The 6,015-nt window shown below is 40.4% G+C and overlaps 3 non-coding genes across 3 annotated transcripts; all 3 read right to left on the minus strand.

The window, feature by feature from the left end:
• Positions 1–3,786: 3,786 nt before the first annotated feature.
• Positions 3,787–3,859, minus strand: trnak-uuu. Its single transcript has one exon. It is a non-coding gene; the product is annotated as a tRNA-Lys (tRNA).
• Positions 3,860–4,213: 354 nt separating this feature from the next.
• trnak-uuu lies at positions 4,214–4,286 on the minus strand. The gene has a single exon. It is a non-coding gene; the product is annotated as a tRNA-Lys (tRNA).
• A 489-nt stretch (positions 4,287–4,775) lies between these two features.
• trnat-ugu lies at positions 4,776–4,848 on the minus strand. The gene has a single exon. It is a non-coding gene; the product is annotated as a tRNA-Thr (tRNA).
• Between the last annotated feature and the right edge of the window lie 1,167 nt (positions 4,849–6,015).

The following is a 6,015-nucleotide window of genomic DNA, read 5'->3' on the forward strand; positions in this document are numbered from 1 at the left end:
GGAGTGCCGCGGAGGAGGGTTCCCACATTGATAAACGAGTGGGGGGGTGGGGGGGGGGCGGGGGAAGAGGATGACAGGGTACATGAGCCTGCGGTAGATAATGGGGATACAACAACACTGGGATTCCTCTGGTTTAGCCTCATGCTGTGTTGTGAATGTTCCGCTATATAAAATGCCGCAAACGGAACTGTAGACAGAGTTCACATAGCTGATTTGTTATTCTTTTGTAGTGTACAGTTGTATCAAATTTGAATAAAAAATGTGATGTAATGTCGAACCCTCCTTAACAGACATTAGATACATTTGCTCTTAATTTAGGGTGAATGGAGGATTTAAGATGATGATTCGGAGATCTATGTTACGATTATAACTTGGTTCCAAATAAATGCAGCAGGTTGCTCGTTTCCTTTATCTGAAGCTTCATCCTTAACGGTGACAGTTAGCAGGTGTTCCTGAACAGTGACAGTTAGGTGGTGTTCTAGGACCTACTGCATCTAAAGCTTCTTCAACAGTGACAGTTAGGTGGTGTTCTAGAACCTACTGCATCTAAAGCTTCTTCAGCAGTGACAGTTAGGTGGTGTTCTAGAACCTACTGCATCTAAAGCTTCTTCAGCAGTGACAGTTAGGTGGTGTTCTAGGACCTACTGCATCTAAAGCTTCTTCAACAGTGACAGTTAGGTGGTGTTCTAGAACCTACTGCATCTAAAGCTTCTTCAACAGTGACAGTTAGGTGGTGTTCTAGAACCTACTGCATCTAAAGCTTCTTCAACAGTGACAGTTAGGTGGTGTTCTAGAACCTACTGCATCTAAAGCTTCTTCAACAGTGACAGTTAGGTGGTGTTCTAGAACCTACTGCATCTAAAGCTTCTTCAACAGTGACAGTTAGGTGGTGTTCTAGAAATCAGAGAGGCTTCTAACTTAGCTGGCCAGTTGTGCCAGTTGCGTCTAACTGGCACAACAGATCCCTCATTTGGAGCATGGACACCTGTTCATTCATTAAGATTGCCCACACCTGTGTTCCTGATCACCAATCCTATTTAAGTTCCTTCTTCCCTTGTGTTTTGTCAGTCATTGATTGGCTTCTGTTCCTTTGTATGTTGTTCTGTGTTAATGTTCTGTTGCGCTTTAGTTCTTATATTATATTCTTCTGTTCTCCCTGTGCCTCTGTCCAACCTCCATCTGCGTCATTATATTAGGTTACAGTTAGATGCTTCTAGAACCAAGTTCTAGAAGCTTCAACCTTATCAGTTTCAGTTAGCTTGTGTTCTAAAACCTATTGATTTCCTCCCCGTAACTCTGGTGTTGAGTTGTTGATCCTGTTTGATCAGCTGTAGATATACCTGCCAGATGGTTGATGGGACCTTAGAGTCGTAGGTCTCAAATGGCCCCTTATCCGCTGTATTGCATCACTTTTGACCAGAGCCCATAGGTTAGTAGGGTGCTATTTGGCCCACAGTCCCACCAGCTCTTTGTGTGAAGTATGGCTTATTAGGAACACATGGGGAATGTGTAGAGTGGTTGCAAAAGAGGTTATCTGTGATGATATATGTATCAACTTTGTTTTCTCCCCCCACAAAAGGCTTGAATAGAGATATTGTAATAAATATTATGTAGAAAGAATAAGGCCCAAGTCCGTGTTGTAATGTCCACTTAAGTGCTGCTTTTGACCAACAAAGCATTGCAGAGACAGCCATCCCTCAGATGCCTCATTGATATTATAAACTGGTCACAATCGCAAATAGAACAGCAAAATGTTATGTTATGCTGTACCTTTTATACACCACATATGAATATAATCGTTTTTAAAGGCAGTCTATTGCTCAAAATGCAGCAGACACACAACCAACGCACACATACCCATGCAAGTACTCACACACGCACATATATACACACACGCAGACAGACACATACCAATGACTTTGGGTCACAGACACAGCCCCCACGGCCTTGACTGTTCTCGCCCAGATCTCCCCTGGGCGACCAGACACACTGATGATGTCACGGACAGTCTGGAGTGACTTCTCTGAATGGCTTCTCTTCGGCCACAGAGACTTGAGTCACAGGCAAACGGAAATTCACTATAATCAAAAAATGCGTTCAACATGAAACAGTTTACTCTGAACCATGGTAGGTCCACTGTAAACGCTTAGTCACAGAGGCGGCCAAAATGGAAAAGTCCCAGGGTCCCTGAATGACGCAGCAGTGAAATCACTGTCCCGCAGTTAGCGGAATCATTGCAAGACCAGTGTTCTGCTCACGGATTGTCCCAGGGGTCCCGTATATGGCGTTGCCATCGGCCAGCCCCCTCCAGGTTTGGAGGGTTTAGTTTTCAAATGTGGTTGACTTGCCTCGCAGCACTCCAGCAACTCCCTGCGGCTGCTTTGGAGAGAAAAAACTAGTTAGAAGTTAAAAAAAAGTTTAATATAATAAAGGTCATGCCAATTTAAGCTCTTAGTCGTTAAGTCTGACAAGGTTGTAGCAACACAGAAGGACTTTGCAGATTCAAAGAGTCACCTAGTCCAGAGGTCGTTCAAACCCAGTTATGAATATACAAAGACAGCACAACTAGGCCCAGCTTATCAGGAAAGCCGTGATTGGTTAAATCAAATGTGTTAATGAACTAAAGTATGCATCCTTAAGGTCCAAAGAAAGCTATTGTGACCATAGCTCTGAGGGCCTCCCTGGTTTTCAGGAATGATACAATACTACCACCTAATGGTCATTATATGCACCTACATACTTCAGCTGTTTAAAATGGGTTTTCTTGCCCTCCAGATTGCCAAACCAGCAAAAATATGGTATGTATGGGCATACTTGTTTAGACCACACCCATGTGTGAATAGTGTCATGACAAAGCACAATATTACATAAGACTGATATTAAATAGCCTATTGTTAATCTTAATAGGCCCATCATGATATTAAACCAATTTGGACGACTACCACAGGCGATTTAAGTCAGACACTATTGTTATTTTACAATCAGCTACATAAAAAACTATGTTCTTCATTACTATTATCTCCGTACCCGAATAGCCATTGAATATTCAAGAGTAGACTATGCATAAACTAACACATCAATCCAATGATATAAACCTAAAAAATAGGGCTGTGAAAATACTGTCACATCCAGAAGTATTTATTCCCTAAATAATGATTAGCCAAAAAAGTAGGTATGAGGTCCTTTTCTGCATACCCATTTTTCTTTAGGAGCCAAACACATCCCTGGTGTGTGTGAACAAAGAGCTCTGTTTTTGTTTCATCTGATCATAGCACACGTTTGTTGATTGCTCTAAATATGTTTTATCTTCTGCAAACTGATAAGCAAGTTAGCAAGGTGACACACATATCTGTAACGTCAACTGTGATTAGGTTTTTTTCACAGAAAATAATGTGCTTATTCTGTTAATTGGCCCAAGCACCTAAAATACATGGCTTTTGACTTACACTCTGGCATTTACGGAAGGATTTCTTCAACTTTGCAAGCTAATTTAGAGCAATGTGTTAGCTAGCTAGGTAGCTGTAGCTAGTTTAGCAAATATGTCAAAACCTGAACGGTTTTGGTTTAGGCTGAACAGGTCTTGGACATTGGCATTTTTTAAATTTGTATTACTCTACTAATTGTAAACTATACCCCTTATTGTGTTGTGTGTTAACAGGTTAGTTTTAACTGCTGTTTTTGTAGCATTTGTCAAGTTAGTTAAATGTAATACGTCAAGTAAGTAGCAATGCATTGTGCACCATGATTTACGCGAACATTAAACCACGATAGAGACAAAAGAACTATCGCCCGAACAGGGACTTGAACCCTGGACCCTCAGATTAAAAGTCTGATGCTCTACCGACTGAGCTATCCGGGCTCTGTGGGTACAATTTTTTTGGTATGTTCTCGTGCGTATTATTTACGTTTTTGATAAAACATATTGAGGATGAATAAACAGCCAGTACCTTTGTTTGACACACGCTAATGTAATTATTAATATACTGGGACGATAAAGTCTTAAATAGTTTGCAGCCACCCAACAATACAACTATCGAAAGTTAAGTACTGTACAGCTTTGTTACTTTCAGTTTTATTTAGCTAAAAGTTAACTGTCGCTGCTCATTTGTGAGCGCAAAAACGTGTCTAATAAGCCCCAGTGATCTTATCCAACATACTACAGAAAGCGAGAAAATGTGCTTGAAAATGAGACCAGTAGAAACAAAACTAATACCGCCCGAACAGGGACTTGAACCCTGGACCCTCAGATTAAAAGTCTGATGCTCTACCGACTGAGCTATCCGGGCTCTGTTGGGTGCCCTTTATTGACCAAAATTGAGGTTTGCCATAAAATGTAGTATTTATCAGTACCTTTTTAAGGATTACTCCAATACATGTTGTTAACGATATTACTTCTTAGCTGTAATGTTGTACTTCGGTTATTATAAAAAAGAATGTTAACTATGTGTGTCGTTTGAAAAATGTCCCGGGGGGTGGGTAGCACCTTTGCCAGTATAGTATACTTTACCAACGATGTTGGTTGTGTCCAGCTCAAAAACATAACTTAAACGGTAGTAGTTTAACCATATATTACACTAGCTTTATGGTTGAGCGCTTAAATATACACATGGAAAGTAACCTACATCTTACATCTCCATTCATCTCACATTCTATAAGTCTATTAAAATGCTCGACTACAGCATTAATGTGAACAAAAGGACACAAATTGTATTTGGGCTAAAGACGTTAATCGTCATCATTAGAAGGACGAGAGAAGAAGAAAAAAAAAAGTGTACAGGCCCCAGCGAGATTTGAACTCGCGACCCCTGGTTTACAAGACCAGTGCTCTAACCCCTGAGCTATGGAGCCCTGTTCTGGTGAGGATGGTCTTTAGGAGCATATGAAGGATAGGCTTACACAAGTTTTACATTTATATTGCTATTGTTAGTTGAAATATAGAACATACATCCAGCAACGTAAAAACTCAGAATCCATTAATAAAAGCCAGACGTTTTGAGTACATATCCGAATTGCTTTAAAATACGTTTTCTGGATTGAAGCTATAAAGTAACTTTCTTGCCGAAATATGGTCTTCGTCTTGCTAAGCAAGATCAAGTCGCTTTGATTTTAACGTAATAGTATAAACATATTATGTCAGTAATAAAACACCAAAGACAAACATCCTGCATTGACCGGTCTGCACGTCTCACCTACAGCCACAAGATGGCGAAGAATGTGAGGATTTTATCAAAAACACGTTCACACTTGTTGTGTGGGACCAAAAGTAGATTTACCCTTTTATTCCTTTGGAACAGTTATTTCGCATGCAGATAAACCTTTCTGTTGCAACATTTAACTATCCTAAAAATCGAATGCTTCTTCACACACCCAAAACCAAAGCACTCTAAATATGGTTATTAGCGTCGCTAATAACATAATTAGCAATCCAAAGGAATATTGCAAAAACATTTCCTATATTTATTATTTTCGGTTTATAGTTGGTTTTGCAATTTGGGAGTCAGTCTGCACGGGTGGCAAAGTACAAGCCTACTTTTAGAGATCAGTGCCCATGATTGGTTTCCTCAACAGCATCCTATGGTCTTGGGCGTGGTATAGCATGGAACAGAGGTCCCATCCTCCGGAATAGGTCTTCTTCAATTTAGGGATGCAGAGGTGGGTTTTCTGGGTTAGCCAGTGGGCGTGAAATATCATTCCACTATGAAAGTCTTATTCGGGAGACGACAAAATACACCGAGGAATGTAATTGCCTTTGATGGATTTATGAAAAGGGATACTTTTTGCGTCACCTCGTGAGGATTAAGGAGAATCATGCGTTTCGGACGGACAATTACAGATGCTTTGTGAGAAATCTGTACTTTCTGTGTTGGTTGTGAACCGGTTCCGTAAACCGAGCCTCCCGAAGCAAGTAAGCCTAATAATAAGTAAGTCGTCTAACAATCGTAATTCGTTTTCATTTTGCTGGCGTATAACCTGTTGAATGTGTGTTTTAATGTTTTTGGACATTAAAACCACTGC

The sequence above is a fragment of the Esox lucius genome, chromosome 25, assembly GCF_011004845.1.
Source record: "Esox lucius isolate fEsoLuc1 chromosome 25, fEsoLuc1.pri, whole genome shotgun sequence".
Classification (NCBI taxonomy): domain Eukaryota; kingdom Metazoa; phylum Chordata; class Actinopteri; order Esociformes; family Esocidae; genus Esox; species Esox lucius.